The 19,228-nt window shown below is 40.4% G+C and overlaps 1 protein-coding gene across 2 annotated transcripts in view; it reads left to right on the forward strand.

The window, feature by feature from the left end:
- POU6F2 (POU class 6 homeobox 2) overlaps positions 1-19,228 on the forward strand; it is a 1,096,545-nt gene that overhangs the window by 203,911 nt on the left and 873,406 nt on the right. For both annotated transcript variants that reach the window (XM_029589525.1, XM_029589526.1), the window contains exon 2: positions 212-383. The gene's annotated coding sequence lies outside the window, so the exon portion shown is untranslated. The remainder of the gene's footprint in view (positions 1-211; positions 384-19,228) is intronic.

The raw sequence follows: 19,228 nt of genomic DNA on the forward strand, positions 1-19,228 counted from the left end.
AAACTCATTGGATCTGTAATAGCTCTTCACTTGACTGCAGCCAGCAGTAACAGCAGGAGCAGCCAGAGAGATAAGAGAGAGAGAGAGAGAGAAAAAAGACAGAGTGAGTGAAAGACAGTATACATACACCAAAAGCTGTCACTTTTTCTCCCCCCTCACTCTTTTTTTTTTTTTTTATTTTCGCCTTCCCCCCCTCCCCCCCTCCTCCTAGGATCCAATGATAGCTGGACAAGTCAGTAAGCCCCTGCTGTCGCTGCGGTGTGAAATGAACACAGAGTCGAGAGGTGAAGACAAGGCAGCTACTTCAGACAAGGAGCTGAATGAGCCCCTGCTTGCGCCTGTGGAATCAAATGACAGCGAGGACACTCCCAGCAAGCTCTTCGGTGAGTCTGTCTAGGTATTCCGTGTTTGGTACTACCATGTTGTCCGGAGGAGCACTCCCCTCCCTTGCCTTGATCTCTCTCTCTCTCTTGGTGTGTTTTTTTTTTTTTCTTCTTCTTTCATTGTGTACTCAGTTTCCTCGTAAAGTGCTAGGGCTATATATGCAGTCGTTGGGACTTAAGTCTGCAGGTGTACAGCCGTCATGCTGTGATTTCCGAAGGCGTACAAGTACAATGCTTTTATTTGCAAAGTTTGGGGGTGTGTGTGTGTGTGTGTGTGTGTTAGATTTTATTATAATAAAAGATTTTATTATAAGGGCATCCCTCACCTTCCACAATGTCTGAATGAGAAATGATTATCAGCACCTGCTATTGGGTTATTTCCCACCTCAATAAGGACTCCCGCATTTCGGTTTATTAGGGATGTTTCACAGACATTGAATGGGCTGCAATACTTGGAGGGAGTGCTGGAAGTACAGAGCAGGATAAACTGAGAACATCTTACTTGCCATGGAATGAAAGGTTACAAAGGATGTGCGGGAACCAATGTATTCTTTCTTTTCAAATTAGAAAAAAAAAAAATCGAAAAGTGATGCTTTTGTTTTAAGTAAAAGGGCTACAATATTATTTTAGGCGCAATCTAATTGCATATTCCATGGCTTTAACTAGCAGAGGGAAGCATCATCTCAGGGAGATATTGCCATTGCAAAAAATTGTGAAAAGATCCCAAAAGTTGCAATAATTTAACTTGGCAGAAAAAAAAAAAAGTTACTTGTTGCTGCCTTCAGACTCCCTAGAAAGGCATTTTTTTTTTGTTTGATTATTGGTTGAAAGAAAGCTGCACAAGTGCCAGAATGACACTGCTCCATCCCAGCTACCTGTCTTTCATCTGGATGGCACCCTGTGAGCCCCTTCTGACAACTGTGATTTCCAATCAGGAAGGCGAGTAGGGGCTGCTAAGCGAGGAGTTTGAGTGTTAGATGCTGGTAATCCAGGCCCCCCTCCAGACTCATACACCAACTCCTCCAGGCTCTAGCTGGCACTTCCCACGCTTCTCTCTGCTGTTTGTACTGTCCTCTTGCAACATGTGCACCGTGTTTTCTCAGCGGGCAAGCCCGTCTGGATTTGGAAACTGCACTTTGCAAAAATAAAATAAACTAAGAGAGCTGGGACTGATGGAAGCGGGCGACTTGGCCTATGATTTGAGCCTGTTTTGTTGCTCACTTCTTGAAAACAAAGCCCAGAGTATGGTGTGTTTCTTCACATTTTAATTATCTGGCTCCCAAACGATCACATTTATTCCACTACCTCACACCACCAATGTATGATTTAACAGAGTCCAACAAAAAAAAAGGAACAGTGGCAAAAAGACCTGAGGAAGGGGAATCAAATCTTCTTATGCTTGCAAAAGTCTTTATTTTACACGATAGAAATATGAAGCTGGAAGACGGCAGGCATCAGGTGCTCCAGCTCTTAGAATGCAAGTGTTGGGGGTTCCTTATAACATTCCAGGTTTTGTACCTCAGGTGCATTGTACTGTGCGTTCGCCCTGCCCTTGTGGCTAAAGTGAGCATGGCCAAACTCGGGGGAACTTAGGGAGAGCCTACTTCTTTAGAAACCCAGGTGAGGCACCTTTTGATGGCGAATTTGCTGAAGTTTCTGTCCGCTTTACGCCTGTGAAAGTCTGTGATTTGCTGTGCCCTACTGATGATGGCCGGCATGTGTGCAGGTGATTCACACTGCTCACACCCCATACACCTTTTTATAGCATGCAGTGGATTTGATCTGATTGTTTAAGCCTTGGTTAGTGAATATGAAGAAATCTGTGTTATGCTTGACACTCAGGTGGTTGTTTGATTTTAGCAATTTTCAGTGCTTTTTGGTTCTTTAGCTTCTAACCAGCCAGAGCTGTACTGTGTATCCTGAGAATGCGCTTTCCTGCTTTCCTCCTGGAAGATGGTGTATCTTGTTAATGACCTGTTATTCTTCTTAGAAGTTATACAGGAGAGAATGGACTAGACTAGACATATTTTGAAGGAGCCAGGGTGCAGTAATCAGCAATAAGGCTGGAGCGATACACAAGCTGCTTTTTTTTTTTTTTTCTTTTAAATCAACCGATAGCTGTTTCTGTTGATAAAAAAAAAAAAAATTGTGTGTGTGAGACAAAAACAAATTGGAAAATAAAACTGCACTACAGGTGGCAAAACTTAAGATGCTAATGTGACACCTTATTTAACATCCAAAAGTAGCAATCCCTCAATAATAATTTAGCAGTTTTTGCCAGAATATTCAAAATATCAGTTGTCTATGGTATAGTTTTATTCAGAGACTGCTTTCTTTTTGGCCCTAATATAGTTTTAGATTCTTTTGGAATATAAAATGGGCACGATTTACAGTATCAACCACCTTCCCCCCCCCCCCCCACCCCCTTTCCCTTGTCCTCAGGTCTCACTACCCATTTAAAATAAAATAACTTTGCATGTTATTTTATTTTAGTTGTTTGTGCTCTTTAGTTGTTTGTGCTCTTTAGTTGTTTGTGCTCTGTTCCTGTGCTCGTTCGTGTTTTAGTGTTACCCCTAAAAGGGGATCAGGGGGAAGGCCAGCACAGAGTGGGATTCATTATGGTGGGAGTGCGGAAGCTTTCCACCAGTTATATAAATTTAAAAATGAACTAAAAAAGAAGCTGACACAATGAGGGATCGTAATGATTTTCTTTTCTTCCGCTGCAAACTGAATTATCTACAGCTGGGGCTTCCCAAACCCTGTCCTGAGGACCTTACAGCCAGTCGGGTTTTCAGGATATCTACAGTAAATGTGTAGGAAACCAGGATATGCACAATGTGGGGGTCTCTAGGACAGGTTTGGGAAGCTCTGCCTACAAAAATACTTATTGCAGGTAGGGCTGCTTTAAAATCATGCGTGCTAAGGGGTAGTGGCATTTCAATGTTACCCACAAACTAAGAATTGCACATCTTACTTCTTTATAAATATTTTACTATCAAAATAATAATAATAATACTATTATGTTGCATGGTTGATGGTATTATAGAAAGTAATACAAGAAATTTAGGACTGCAAGGTCCGGCAGCTAGCACTTATTACAGGGCAGGCAGGCAGGTGTTTCTCTCCCAGAAGAATGAGCCCTGCATTATTTACACATGCGAATGTCTAGGGAGGGTAATCTCTTGTTTTAATCAGAACTTAATATTGAAGTTAGAATAAGAGCCATAGGAAGAAATAGGAAGTGAAGTAAGGAATTGCTTGGCTGTAAAAAAAAAAAAAATCATTTGTCTTGCATTTTGAATGTACACCATGCTGTGCCATCATATGCAGGAGTAAAGGAACTATACTGTGCAGGGAGCAGCTTGTTTAATATCTTAAGGATGAATCCTTAAAATGTTGAAGCTGGTACATACATATACCGAGTTAAAACAAAAATGAGTTTATGGCTATTCAGAAAGAGAATTCACACCAGTCACCTTTAGGGACACCATAGGAATACAACCAACAGCATGCATATTATCCGTATTGAGAAAGAATTAACAGTTGGGCCCTTTAATCCTGGCCTGCTTATTCCAGAAGCCAGGATATGTGTTTGTGTGACAGCTAACAAGTTAACAGGTGTTCTAAAAAATATCTGGTTCATCAGAGTGTCTTGTAATGCCGAGAAAAAAAAAATCAGTTTACAAGTATGTGCGGGTTAATCTGATCCACCTGTACAAGTTCACCTAGCTTTACGTGACCATCCTACTCAATCTCAAAATATCGACCCATGGTTTACTTTTGAAACGTTGTTTATTATTAATAATAATGTACTTGTATAGCACTTGGATCCAAAGCATTGTACGCATAGAATACAGAACTGTAGTTAACATAATTAAAATTGATCACTATTCTAGAACTGAGACTTAACGGTTTTACATTCTGTCATTTTAAAATACTGACATGCAACTGTGGGTTTTATTTTCCTTTCTGAATTCCACTTTCAAGTTAAATAATACCTGGGCATTCTTATTTTCACATTTGTCTCCCATTTTAATGAAAGACTCGGCTGGAGTTATTGCACGCCGCGTGATGGCATGCGCATGCTGTCCGTCTGATGCATTTCTCTAACCGAAACTGCGTTTGTGTTACAGCGGCAGTGCTGCTCATTTCTAAAGAATGCATGTAGCAACCAAAAGCAACAAAAGACAGCAACAGAGTCATTTATTCTGACTCCCCCCCCCCCCCCCACCCTCCCCATTTCATCACAAAGACAAAATTAGTGTTTGATGTTTTGGGAAAACTTTTTTACTTTTTAGTTACTTCCATGATGGCTCACCTAAACAGTCCTGAGCCCTTTCACTGTTTAAACAATTCTGGCACCAATTCTGGAAGATGTGTAGGACTATATCTGGCAGTCTAACGCTATGGCCTTTGCAAAAGAATAACATAGACGGGGAAAAGAAAGTTTAAATAATTCAGTTAATGAGAAAAACTATCATAATCTCATATTTTCTCTTAGATGTCTGCTTTATTCCTGATGATATATTAATGTTTAAAGCGTTTCAGTGTTTCTTCTGCTTAGCCACTGTACCATTCAGAATGCCACTTTGCTGCTTGTCATCAGAACCCCGTTGTACCAGTGACTACAGCATGACCAGATAAAATATGGGATAGGGGGAAGTGATTAAAATAAAAAAAAAAAAACCCCAGCAAACAGTGGAAGCAGTCATAAGATTGAAAGAAACTATAAAATGAAAAAGGGAATACAACTATAAAAGGAAATAAATCCGTTAAGAAACAGGCAAGCTGGTATTTTGAGAAATGTATTTAATGCTGCTCTTAGAGCAGATTTAAATTTCCGTACACAGAGCCATTCCTGGGGAGGAACTGGAGCCCTCAAGGCAACTGCCCTGGGCTTTGTGCTGCGGGGGAGACCCCCGTGCTCTGATTTTCTTCCTCTTCCCTTGTGCCCACTGGAAAGGCAGCAGAGCCTCCTCCGCTGCCGGCTGAAATCCGAACTGGTGCAGGGCCAGCAGGTCCTGAGAGACGACGGGGGCCCTCTGAGGTTCAGACTTCAAATTGAAGCTGGCAGGGGAGGTGGAAGAGGCAGGTAAGAAGCACGGCTCTGACTCCCGCTGCCAGCAGGGAGGGATGGAGGTGGAGAGGATTGTGCAGGGGAGCGGAGGGATGGAGTGGGGGTTGGTTTGAAGAGGGCCAGCACAGGCTGATTTGTCCCAATTCCTGTGCCCTCATTTGTCAGTCCTGTTCCTAACTTTAAAGTTGAGTTTCCGAATTTGGTCCCGTACTACCAATTAGTTTAAGTAAATAAAATTTATTTTTGTTATACCACGTTTCCCTACAATCAAAGCCATTTACATCATGGAACAATAAATAATCAAAGTACATGTAATAACAATAAAACAAAATTAAGAGGTAGTTTTCAAAGGAGTTATGCATATAAATGTAACATGCTAATCGTAGTAATTTTCAAAAGCCCATTTACGCGTTTAAGTGCACTTACACTTGTATAACCTATGAACAGTTCAATAGAATATATTTCAACATCCCACTTACACTGGTAAAGTGCATTCACACATATAAAACCCTGTTTTCAGTGTATAAATCCTTTTGAAAATTGCCCTCTTAGAGTGCACACTTAGTATTAGAATAAAAATCAGAATGTTGGTAAACATAATCACAATAAAAAAAAACAAGTAACAATCATAGGTCACAGGAAGCAGGAGTAAATCACGGCATTGGTCACACTAATCACATGAAGACCTACTCATTACATTCTGAAAACCACCCAGAACTTAAAAGCCTGATTAAAAAGCTATTTCTTAACATACTTCCTTATCTTCAAGTAGTTTGCTTCTAATCTCGCCTCTGACGGAAGCACAGGCCATAGTAGTGGGGCCTGATTCTTAAATGCAGTACATCTTATACATTCTTAGCATACTGAAATACAGCAATTAACATCTGATGAGTGACTTGGGTGGAATTGACTTCTATAGACAGGGTCCCAGCTATAATGAGACATGCATATAGATGCACACACACATGCATATATTTCATAGGCAAGCAAAAAAAAAAAAGGTAAATTGTGTTAGATAAAAAACAAACAAACACCAAGAAGTTCCACCTAGAACTAAGGATTCTAATTTTGAGCATGAGCACATTCACACAGAGACATAGCAATCTCATTACCCTTCTTTTCCTTCAAAAAGTAGGCTAAAAAAGCAAAGAAAAGTTAGATCACAGTAAAGAAGAGAGAGACAAGAGATGGGTAATTTAATATGCAAAGATGCCTAAATAACAGTGCACTTTTGAAAGAGATAAAAAAAAAATAATTAGCTTAGGAAAATGACTTGATCAGAAGATCTCTATTCTCTAGTCTAGTTTCTTATGTCTGGAAGATATTCACTTTCAGGTTTTGTTATGTGCTTTTTAAAAATACCCATAGTAGCAAACTTTTTATTTTTATTCTTCTTTAGAAGAGGTCCCTGTCTTTTCACTTGGGATTTAAGTGATGAAAATGTGAAGGGATTTATGTGATCAAAAGCTTTTGATGGAGGAATAGCCTAGTGGTTTGAGCAGTGGCCTGAGAACTGGGGAAGTCAGGATTCAAATTCCACTAATGCTCGTTGTGACTTTAGGCAAGTCAGGCCACCCTCCATTGCCTCTGGCACAAAAACTTATAGGATAACTTTCAAACAACTCCAGACAACCCCATATATGTGGGTGTATGGCTTCATGGAGATCTACTACAGTACTTTATAACCTGCTTGTATCACCTATACGCAGATTATACAATTTGTCTATTTCTAGTCCCCATCATACAAGTGTATGTTTGGTTACATTCGAATACCTGCAATGCCTTGAACACTTGTATTTTTCTTACCATTTTAGAAACATGCGCATGTTTATTTTACAAGCAAAAAAAAAAAACAAAAACAAACTTGCCCACATAAGGCACTGATTTATAGAGATGTGCATCGTTTTTTGTGTTCGTGTCGTTCTTCGTTTTTCGGCCGCCATGGAAAATGTCGTTTTTTTTCGGTTCGGGTCTTTTTTTTTCGTGAAAAATTTTTAGTTAGTGCGCGCTAACTCCTGTTAGCGCGCACTAACAAAAACCGTTAGATTTTGTTACTTTTTGTTAGTTTTTGTTAGTGCGCACTAACAGGACTTAGCGCGCACTAACGGGGAGTTAGCGCGCACTGACTCCCGTTAGTGCGCACTAATCGGAAAAACGAATTTTTGCGAAAAAACAGGAAAATCCTGATTTTTTTCGGGCTCCCTGAAACATGCCGAATTGGACAATTTCGTTGCAATTTTCCAATTCGGCAAAAACGAATGCACATCTCTACTGATTTATATGCAGGAGTCGGTATATTTTAAAACATGAATGCGAAATTGAAATCTAGTTTGACCATACCTTCACCAGTTTACCCAGTCCTTCTCTAGGTCATCAAGACCCTCCTAGTTCTTCACCCTGAACTCCACCCCCCCCCACCCCCCCACCGGTTCACCCAGACCTCCCAGCCAACCAATAGCAGACAACAGACGAGTCTGAAATCAATTGTGCTAGATAATTTGCAGGTGTAAAATGGCGTAAATAAGCTGCCGAATGTACTTGCGTAGGTTTCTTACAAAATAACAAATTTATGCATGTAACTCTTAGCCCCCACCTCAAAGCATCGCAGGCCATCCCTTTTCCTGTGCAGCTAAATGTGCATGAAACTGAAAATATGTGCCTATTTTTGACATTTATAAAATAGCATGTACATGAGAACAAGCTACTTATGCCCATATGTGCTACTTTTACGCTTGTAATTCCTTTGAAAATTCACTCCGTAACCTGAATCTACCTCACCTTGAGCTCCCCATGAAAAGGAGTGAGGTAAATCTAAATAAAATAAAAAAAACATTAAAAGCACCTCCCAGTTTCTATTGAAAATATAAGTAAATCCGGGCACTGCACATCGGAATGACATGTGCACATCACACTTATAAACACGAAGAATGAAATGTATCATCATGGTCACGCGAAAAGTAGAATCAGGAAGGAGAGGACGTGGCTATAATAGGAGGTGCTTCCTTTTTATTTGGAAAACAAGCAAAGTTACAGGAAATAATGGAAAGGAGGACAAAAAATTAAAAAAAAAAAAAAGAATGTTGATTTAGAAATGCAATGAGAAGAGGATACGACAGTGCCAAAAAAACAGGCAAGCTGATGTGTGTAAGAATCCAGCTCGCACTGCTGGTTTGAAATCCTGCCAGGGAGCTGAGTTTATTTCACAAGACCTATTTCTATTTACTAAAATAGATGAAAAGCTAAATGGCCTTTCACCCCTTGAGACTGGGGTCTCCCTCGGTCACCGGGAGGTCGTTTTTGGGGCAGGGTGAAGAAGTTCACATTATTGTTACCCATTCTGTACCTTGCATCAGTCAGAAGCCCTTTTTTTGTGCCTCTTATTTATAGTTTGTTTGCCCTTTCTAAGCAGAAAGATGAATTTAAAAATGCTTATGAAGAAAAATCCTAGCTGGATAGAATTTTTGATCTAAAATATCTAAAATGTTGTCAAGCCTTTAAGGATTTATTACTGTAATGCTTTTTTTTTTTTGTTTTGTTTACTATAGTATTCTTGCGAACAATGAAACAAAAAACTATAAATATCATGACTAGATTAGTCCAGGTATTCTTAACCTAGGTTTTGTACAGCGAGTGACACCCGGGGCGACTGGGAAAGTGCCTGACTTAGGGCACTCCTGGCACCTTGAAGAACCTGGCCCGTGTTAATGGATTTCTCCATTTCAATGGCCAGGTTTTATAAAAAGAATGCTTAATTTAGAGACTTACATACCGGGCTGTTTTCAAACGAGGTGGATTTATAGGCGGAGAGAGGACAGATAATTTGTGGGGAAAGCTGGTGCTCTCTCTCTCTGAATGTGAGCCTTGCGTGTTTTCTGTCTGTCGGTAAATAATACATCAGAAATTTGCACATTACAAAGAAGTAGAAGTGGGGGAGAGGGAAAGGAGCAGGGTGTCCACCGGGCACACATGGTGCTTCCGGTCCTCCATGGGACTGTGCAGTAGTCTTGGGAGGAGTCACGTATGCCCAGCTGTGAGCAGGGCCCCACGGCACATCTCGGGTAAAGGGCTTACACTAACCTGGGACCATGGTGGGCAATAAAGTTGGGGATGACAGTCTAAATGAAATTTCCTGATTTCAGGTTAATACATTTTTTAAAAAAATGTCCAAAGGCAAATACAACAGGAGAAAGTTCCCAGTTACAGGGGGTCATTTTCTCTAGCTTTCGCAAGCGAAAAGGGACGGAGTCGGGGTGGAGTCGGCACCGGAAGGGGAGGAGTCGGGGCGGCACCGGGGCGGATGTGGCGAAGACATCGCTGATGGCGAAAAGGTAAGGCCCCCTATCGCCGCCAGAAACGTGCCCAATAGCGCCACCTTTCACGGTGGCGCTGCTGGTTTGCGAAAACCGGCAGCGATGGCACCGCGGTGGTGCGATCACTGCTGGCTTTCGCAGGCCCACCCCCCCTGGCCCCTCGGTACTGCGCGATTCACTAAGGCCTGCGATTTTAGAAAATCCAGGCCATGGTAGCCATTTTCTTGTGGACGTGTCTTCTTTTTTATACCTTACCCTGCGCAATGCTGGCAGTCTCTTCCTGCTTCGTTTTCTGCCTCTAATTTTTTTTTCTTTCTGATGGGCATGCATGTGTTACTTTGTTCCAGTCCCCTTGGAATTAATACGATTTTATTTTTTATTTTTCTGATTTATCCCTCACATCCTGCATACCATTCCTATTTTTTTAATTTTCCCTCAGGTTTCTTTTTTTCTGGGGGGGGGGGGGGGGAAGATCCTATCTAATAGGCCGATTCAGTAAAGTCCACAGGAGAGTGGTAGAAACGGGCAAAAGGAGGCGCTAGGGACACTAGCGTGTCCCTAGCGCCTCTTTTTGGCCCGGAGCGGTGGCTGTCAGCGGATTTGACAGCCGATGCTCAATTTGCTGGCGTCGGTTCCCGAGCCTGCTGACAGCCACGGGTTCGGAAACTGGATGCCGGCAAAATTGAGCGTCCAGTTTTCGACCCGACAGCCGCCGGCTGACTTCAAATTTTTTTTTTTTTTTTTTACCCTTCAGGACCTCTGACTTAATATCGCCATGATATTAAGTCGGAGGGTGCACAGAAAAGCAGTAAAAACTGCTTTTCTGTGCACTTTCCCGGTGCCCGAAGAAATTAGCGCCTACCTTTGGGTAGGCGCTAATTTCTGAAAGTAAAATGTGAGGCTTGGCTGCACATTTTACTTTCTGAATCGCGCGTGAATACCTAATAGGGCCACCAACATGCATTTGCATGTTGGTGGCCCTATTAGGTTCGGCGGGTTGGACGCATGTTTTACGCCCCTTACTGAATAAGGGGTAAGGGAAAACGCGCGTCCAATGACAGATTAACAGTGCGCTCTGTTGGAGTGCACTGTTCTGTATCGGCCTGTAAATGAATCTAGGGTTATCAGCTGGCTCCAGATTTTCAGTACAGGTTGATCCAGTCCTGGTTTTACCCCATTGCATGCTAGGACTTATTTTGATTTCCCTATTGCATTTCCTAAGAAAATCAAGACTGTAAGTACCCTCATGCAGGGAAGTAAAACCAGGACTGAATCAACCTGTCCTGAAAATCTGAAGCCAGTTGGCAACCCTAAATGAGTCCCTTTCTGTCTTCTGCAATCCCCTCCCATTCATTTCATCTTAGCGCAAAACTCAAATTTTCGCTATTTTAAACTATCTTGGATCCCATTTATCATCGTGTTGTGATTAGGATGTTATATATTTTCAACTGCTGTTAATTTGTTTTGTTGAAGGGAGAAGAGAAACATTTTTTGCCAGTGATAAAAAGGTGATTTTTATTTTGGCTAGTGTGCAGCTTTTACAGACAAATACTCTGACTGACGGTGACCAGAGAAAATCTTAACCCTTAGTTGTCATACAATGATGTGTGATTGACCATCATTCAAGACGTCATTAGAATGGTTCTCACCTTGGTCTGCCTTACATATAATCACAGGTCAAACATTGTCCATTGGCCCAATATACAAAATCAATTTTTTAAAGATTTTTATTGTGCAAATAAAATCAAAGCTTTATCAATAACTTATCTTTATAATATCTTTTTCAAAAATAGTACATCTCAATTGATAAATGCTTCTGCGGTCACCTAATGTCCATGCCCTGGTGTAATATTTTTGGAGAAGAATATTATAAAGATAAGTGTTATTGATAAAGCTTTGATTTTATTTGCACAACAGAAATCTTTAAAAATTGCTTTTGTATTTTGTGCCAATGGGCAATTTTTGATCTTTGATTATATAAAAGGCAGATGGTGACACAGGGCAAAAGCTGTTCTGATGATGCCTAGTATGATGGTGAATCACACACCATTATATGACAATTAAGGATTAAGCTTTTTAGGAAGATATAACAGTACAGGGTATTCCAGTTGTTGGATTTTTATTTCCTCTCTCAACCCCCCCCCCCCCCCAAAAAAAAAAAGACTCACTGATGTGGATATAAGTTTGGGGAAAGATCAGAGAAAAATATTGTTGCACATGTTGTGTACACTCAGCCTGTAAATGTCAGAAAAAAGATCCTGGAAATCGGATCCTATCTTTTTCATCAATCCCTGCTTTCTCTATTGCATTGTATAGAAGTCAGCCTCCATAACAATATAGAGATTTATACTGTGACATATCTCCTGCTTTGCTGTAGCAGAGCGATTTACAGTGTGCTTTTTAATGTTCTTTTATTTTGTAACTAGAGGTCATCAACAGAAAGTAAAACCATACCTTGCAAGACTGAAAATAAGTCATTCCTTTTCTTAGTGAAATATAAACTGAGTTCACTGCTGAATTCTTTGAAGGGAAGAAAAATCTTCCTTAGAAAACCCAAGAAAATAAAGTAAATATATATATATATATATATATATATATATATAAAAATGTATTTATCTCTCTCTCTTTCTTTCTTCATATATATCTGTAGAGATAGATATATAGATAGATATAGATATCTATTTAAATAGGTATAATACATAATATGTAGGAGTATATTTAACAGATTTAAATGTATATTATGGATATTTAAATATAAATAAGTTTGATATGATATAAGTAATTTTCTTTTGTATTTTTTTTGTGCTTATTCTGTATTTTGGATTTGAGGTTAGCTTGAGTTTCTTATATTTCATTTCTTTAAAGCCTTGAAATGCCTCTCTCTTAGAAAGGCACCCCCCCCCCCCCTTCCCTGTTTCTGAAGCGTCTTAAAATGAGACACATTTGAACCAGGACATCTCGGACCAACTAGCAACATGGCTGTCTCTGGAAAATGCATTTCTGTGTGAGGATTCCTGCTAGCAGTCTCCAGTATCTGTGTCTGCAGCAGTCTGCAGCATCCTTCGTAAGCCGCCGTTCAAGGCATGATATTGCCTGTCGTACCTTTAGTATTTCACAGGTACATTTGTTTGGAAAAAAAAATAGGTTTAGGAGCAGCTAAAGTGCTCGCCGGAAGGACACATTTTATCCGGCCTTATTTGCTCCCTTTTTTGAAAGTGAACCTGTAGGAGCAGCTAACTAAAGCAACAAACATGATGAAGACAGAGTACAGGACACTGAGCTGCAGCCGCACATCATTTGTTTGTAGGATATTCTGCATATCCTACTAGCCTTTCTTGTTTGCCCAATTTTACTCATGAATGACTAGAAGAGAGAAGCTGAAGTGCAGAAAAGTTTTTCTAAAAATATTGTTATGCTGCCACCAGAGAGAAAAGCAAAGTCTTGTAGGAATTAACAAAAACCATGTGGGCTTCCTTTGCAGTCTCTTATTAAGTTGTTGCATCATTTGCAAAGGGTAATTATTGTGAAAAAAGAAACCCAAATGACTTTTGTTCAGGACTAGAGGAGAGACTGAAAGGAATGAAAATGCAGAGATGCTCTGCAGATTCTTTGCGTCTTCCTCCTCCCTCATGGCTTTGTGTTCTTCTTAAAAATATTTAGTGCAACAGGTCACGTTCCTCTTTTGAGGAGGAATAACTAATTAAGGCCTGGATTCATCATTCTTTCGCAGAATGATGAATCCTGCGAAAACGGGGGGCAGGGGGGTGGGCCTGCGAAAGCCCACAGCCTTCGCACCACTGCAGTGTCTTTGCTGCCGGCTTTCGCACCGAATAGCGCCACCGTGAATGGTGGCGCTATTCGGTGCGCTACTGGCGATAAGGTTACTAACCTTGTCGCCGCCAGTGACGACATCGCCGAATCTGCCCCCTCACCGCCCCGACTCCTCCCCTCGCCACCCCGACTCCGCCCCGACTCGAATTAGCATGCTATCGCACGCGAAAAGGGTCTTTTCACTTGCGATAAGCCTTTAGTAAATAACCTCCTAACATGGAAAAGTCAAAACTGGAAACACTATTTCTTCTTGTGTTCTGTTGAATATTTTATTTAGTGGCAAAAAACATTTAGGGGCAGATTTTCAAGGCCCGGCAGTGCGCATAAAGCCCCGGGACGCGCGTATGTCCCGGGGCTTGGAAACAGGGGCTTTCCCTGTTCCCTCCGAGGCCTCTCCGATTTCGGAGCGGCCTCGGAGGGAACAGGGAAAGCCATCGGGGCTCCCCTAGGGCTCGGCACGCGCAAGGTGCACTAGTTGCACCCCCTTACGCTCGCAGACTCCAGATTTTATAACATGCGCGTGGCTGCTCGCGCATGTTATAAAATCAGGCGTACATTTGTGCGCGCTGGGTAGGTATTAAAATCCTGCCCATGATGTGATAATATGTGATAAATCTCAGATTTTCTATATACTCTATAAATTTGTAAGAACCCAGACCAAGGAACTTAAGAGCCGCACTTAACATGGAGCAGTGTTTCCTGCATCAGCCTTCAGTTTCACCCCCTCCCCGCCAACCTGGGTCTTTGTTCTATTGTCTCCTCCTAGCTTCAGTAGGAATGGGTATGAGGGCGAAGCAAACACCCTCACTGACTCTCAGGACCAATTCCTTACCCATGGGCTCTTTGATAAGTACTTCTTGGTACAAAGCCAGAAGAATAATATTAGTCAGCCTGTATGTTTGAGGTGTTGTATTTATTCAAATTATTATCAATGCCACAGTTTGGTGGGATGGAGTACCCATGCCAAGGTTTTAGAAGTAGACTTTGGTGCTGACAAAGAACCGAGGAGCATCTTTGGTAGGTTACCACCAAAATAGACAGGGATGCCTGGCTGCTGGGAGATATTGTCAGAGGGCCCTGCAAGGCTAGAACATGCAGTCGCACTGGGCAGAAGGGCATCCTTGCGTGGAAACATAGAGGTTAGAGGAAGGAGTCTGTCTTGGCAGTTTCATGTTGGGCAAGTTGGAGGTGTAGATTTTTTTTTCTTTACAGGTATACAATACACTTATAGCACAAACAAACGGTGCGAGACCAAAACCCAGCTCAGGAATTTCCAATAAAATAAAAGGGTGGTCAGAAAAATGTAAAGGTCCACAAAGGTTTTCAAATTGCAGAAGTGAAGGTTTATTAACAATTTGAGGATGACACTGCAAGTTCAGGAGGAGTCTTTCACAGTCCACCGACACGGGCCGTGTTTCGACAAGCTGTGTTGGGAGGGACTTTTAAACTAAAGAGAAATACAAATTAAGATTACAAAGCGGACCAGTAGGCAAAACCAAGAAAGGCAAGCAACAAAGCTTAAAACAAAATCCTGATATAGCGGTGTATTAAATGGCACATCAAAGGCGGAAGTTCTGGCAACAGAAGCTTAAATCAACAAAATGCCCGCCAAAATGTCAGTGTAAACAAACAATCAGCATGTGAAATCAAACATAGGACATTGTCATAATAAAAAGCTAGAGAATAACATGTAAAACAGAGCAACATATGATTATGCAAAAGATTACAGGATAAACATATAAATGGATAACATAAAATAGCAATACAAATCAACTTAAGAATCAAAATAGAAAGGAATGTAAAGAAAAGACTTGTACGTACATGAAAAATTGACAGTTGAAAAAATAATATAAAAATCTAAAATATCTAAATTAGACAACAATCAGTGTACTTGTCTTAGCAAAAGAGCATCTCTGAAAAAGGAAGATACATCTCAAATGCATATATAAAACATTTTGAAGGAGCAGTTATCAGAGCTAGGAAAGGGAGGGGGTGGGGAGGACGGGAAGGGAGGGAGGGAAAGGGAGAAGTGAGGGGGAGGGGGAGGGGAAGAAAAGGAGGGGGGAGAGGAAAGGGGAGGGAAGAAGGGAAAGAATATACTTAAACATAAATTTGTTGTATTTAATAAAATTGCAACCAAAAACTGCATCAAGTGCCAATTTTGCCTGTTCCATTGTTATTGGGGCAGTGGGGGTGGGATTTGCATTGCTGCAGATGCAAAGTTTATATACGTTCATTTACACAAACACACACTCTTTTTCAGGCATTTACTCTACCCGACTCTTTTTTTCAGAAGTGTTTTGCCACAGGCATAGAACGGATGAAACACGGTTGAAAACAGGGCTTATAATGTTACAAGAGATATGATCTGAGCACACACACAAACTAAGGCGATGCATTAAGTGTAAACAGATGATACGGATAATGATGTATAATCTAGTTCTCACCCCCAAAGTGATTTAGTGAATCCCCTTGTTCTAACAATGCATCTCCCCTTTTGGCGGTGTGGTCTTCTTGTATTTTAGCTGTTACACTGTGCACAGTATGATAAGCAAAGGAAATCTCTGTCACTCTGCAGGGAAAGTTTCTGAACGGCTGGTTGAGGCCTCAAGTCACACGCATGCATGCCGTTTACCAATAGCATGCCTTCAAAGCATGTGAGATGCGTGCTTCCTACATGGACTATTTCTGCAGCACGCTTTCAAAGCATGTGACACTTGCGCTTCGTGCATGGAGTATGCTTGCATGCATGCAACATGCTGTCAGCCCCATGCATACAGAATACATGCCTTTCTTTAGAGGTATCTCAAACTATTATTTACATTTTAACAAATCATTAACAATAGGTTTTTTTTCATAGAAATAGTCTAGCCTTTGGTATTGTGATGTATCCTGCTAGTCAACAGCTGTGGCTCAGATCCCTTAACCTGCTCCTCTAGTTAAACATTCTACAGCGTAGTGAGATTACAGAGACAGTAAATCAACAAAATAGACAATCGGTTCTGGTCCCCTTATTGTTTTGGATTGGATCGAGTTTTCATTTTCTGATTGTTCTTCTGGCATGTGACTAGATGAGCCCAGATTCGGTATGCTAATTGTCCTCCCTTTGAAGCCACGCACTCACCCTTTAACTGCTTGTGAGCCATTTGAAAATACACTGATTTTTGTAACAGAAAGAAATAGCATTCCAGAAATTTCTTGGCCAATGATTTTTCAATCTAAAATGATTTTTAAATGTTTACATTCCAAAGGGGGAGAGAGGGTAGGACAGAAACAAATGCTACCACCATATGTAATAGGACATTAACAGTCCGGAATAGAATTGCTCACAATGGCTAACAGCTTTTGATGCATTATAATACATCCATGATAAATAAAATCATAATCACTTAACTTGCCCTCGGGGATCTCTTGGAGGTGGAGAGGGGAAGGAAGAAACTTTTTTGTTGCAGTTAAAACTTCTTTCTTTTACTGTTGACTAAAGAGAAACTTTAGCTCCGGTAGCAGCTGGTAGACCCTGCTGAAGGTGAGACGTGAAAACAGACACAGCAGGAAATAACTGTAATGAATAACCACATAACAATATATACACAGAGACCTCAGTCTTAACATTTACAATGGCGCTAATTTCCAAGAGCTTTTAAAATATGCTTCCACATGAGCTCTCAGAGCCCATAAAAGCCTGGCATGTAAAGTCAATTGTTTGTCACATGCTGACGACCTGCCATATTTATTGTCAGGAGAAATGGACATTAGTTGGAAAAGCAGTTGTTAAAGGCCAAACAATTTTTTTTTAAAGATGGCGAAGATGTGCAAGGGTTTTCCTTTTTCTAACAATGAGCCACCCCTTCAGACATCAAAAGACAAGATAATAAGACACTTCAAGCACAATTCAAGATTATATTCAACATCTAAAGGCTCATCTCTTGTCAGTTTGCATTTAGTCTCCCAGGGATGTGATGCTTCTATCATCATTCTGTCAAGAGGAGCCTGGCAGAAGGGATGAGGGCTCTCATTTCACACACTTAACTTGAATTTTTTTTTTTTTATCAAATAGCCCACGCGCATTCTGATTTAGCCAAAATGGAGGGATAATTTGAAGAAGGTCATGCACAAGCACAAAAATCTTGCATTGATTTGTGTGATTAGAAGGCATAAAAATTGCACGTTTATGTTAGTGTCTAAGATGTTTTGTCACTTTATTTAGTAATACACTTTTTTTCAGCTCCTCCCAGACTCCCCCTCTCTCTCTCCCCCCCCCCCAAACAGAAAAGAAATGGTGATTTTTTTTTTAAGTCGTCTCCGATATGAGTTAGAAGATGTACAAAGCTGAGAAATCCGTAAGGCAATTTTAAAAGAGTTTACTATTTTATTTCTTTTTTTACCAATAACTTATCAATCAAGGTGTAGGATCATTGAAAATGTGGACACAGTACCAATGAAAGTTGCATGAGAACAGGATAAAATGCAACTGGCTGAAATAAAAATAAAACAAAGTGCTTAGAATTGTGTTTCTATTCAGCTGTTAAAGAATGCATGACATTCAGAAATATGAATGTAATGATAGAGGACCAGCTAATGGAAACTCTGTTTATCCTGTTTTGTATTAGAGTTGCTTAGTCCTTTTTCATTTATTTCAGTGTTAGTTCTTTGGAAGGGGGAGAGTTAAAAACAGAACATGTAATTTAAACTATGATGGTGAGGGGAGGAACAGAGGAGTCTTAAAGTCTCTTCCTTGGTCAAGAAAAATCAACATTTTTATTGGATCTCCCACGACGGAAAATACAAGTTCTGTTGAAAAACATTCATTGTAATTGTAGTGTATAATTTGTAGTTAAGGAAGAAAATATCCACACATTGCAATAAAAAGATTTCTGACTAATGATGGAAAAGTCTACAGATTTGTAATGTAGGTTCTGAAACTAAAGCTGAAAAGATTCAGAAAATAGGATGAAAATACTTTGAAATTATGAAGGGGAGATCCAGACATATCCTGAATCCTGCAGTTGATGAGCAAAATAGGACCTTATTTGCAACACCAATTCTATGGTGCATGGGACCTAAACTCACTGAAATGTTCAATTGCATCCTCTTGTCCTTTTTCTCAGGTGTCTGCAGATGGAATGACCTGGTAGCTGAATTCCAGGGTATCACTGTTTTCTTTTCACCTGAATATACCCTTTTTAAAATGTTCGTCTGTTTTCACTGTTTTTCGTGATGGTATTTCAACAGCTTGTGCACTCGTCTTTCAGTTGCTTTTTCATTGCATGGAAGCAAAAGCATGAAAAGCATCAAAACTCTTTTTCCAAAGGAGCTCCATTTTTCCAATATATTAAAAGTGATAGTTGGGATGTGCAAAACCAAACCTTTCAAGTTCAGCTCATTACATTTGTTTTTGGCCTGTTTATTTTGCCAAATTTTGTTCCTGTTTTTTGTTGTTTTTGTTTTAGAAAAAAATTACACACTAATTGCAAAGATTGTGCACTAGATTTTAAAATTAAAAAAACTGAAAATGTGTGGGTTTCTGGAGCCATTATCAATTAATTTTGGGGTAGATTTTAAAAAGTGCGCTTGGGAGTAGATTTGTTCGTGCAACCTGGCGCGAACAAATCTCCTGATTTTATAAC

Source organism: Rhinatrema bivittatum, chromosome 2 (assembly GCF_901001135.1).
Source record: "Rhinatrema bivittatum chromosome 2, aRhiBiv1.1, whole genome shotgun sequence".
Lineage (NCBI taxonomy): Eukaryota > Metazoa > Chordata > Amphibia > Gymnophiona > Rhinatrematidae > Rhinatrema > Rhinatrema bivittatum.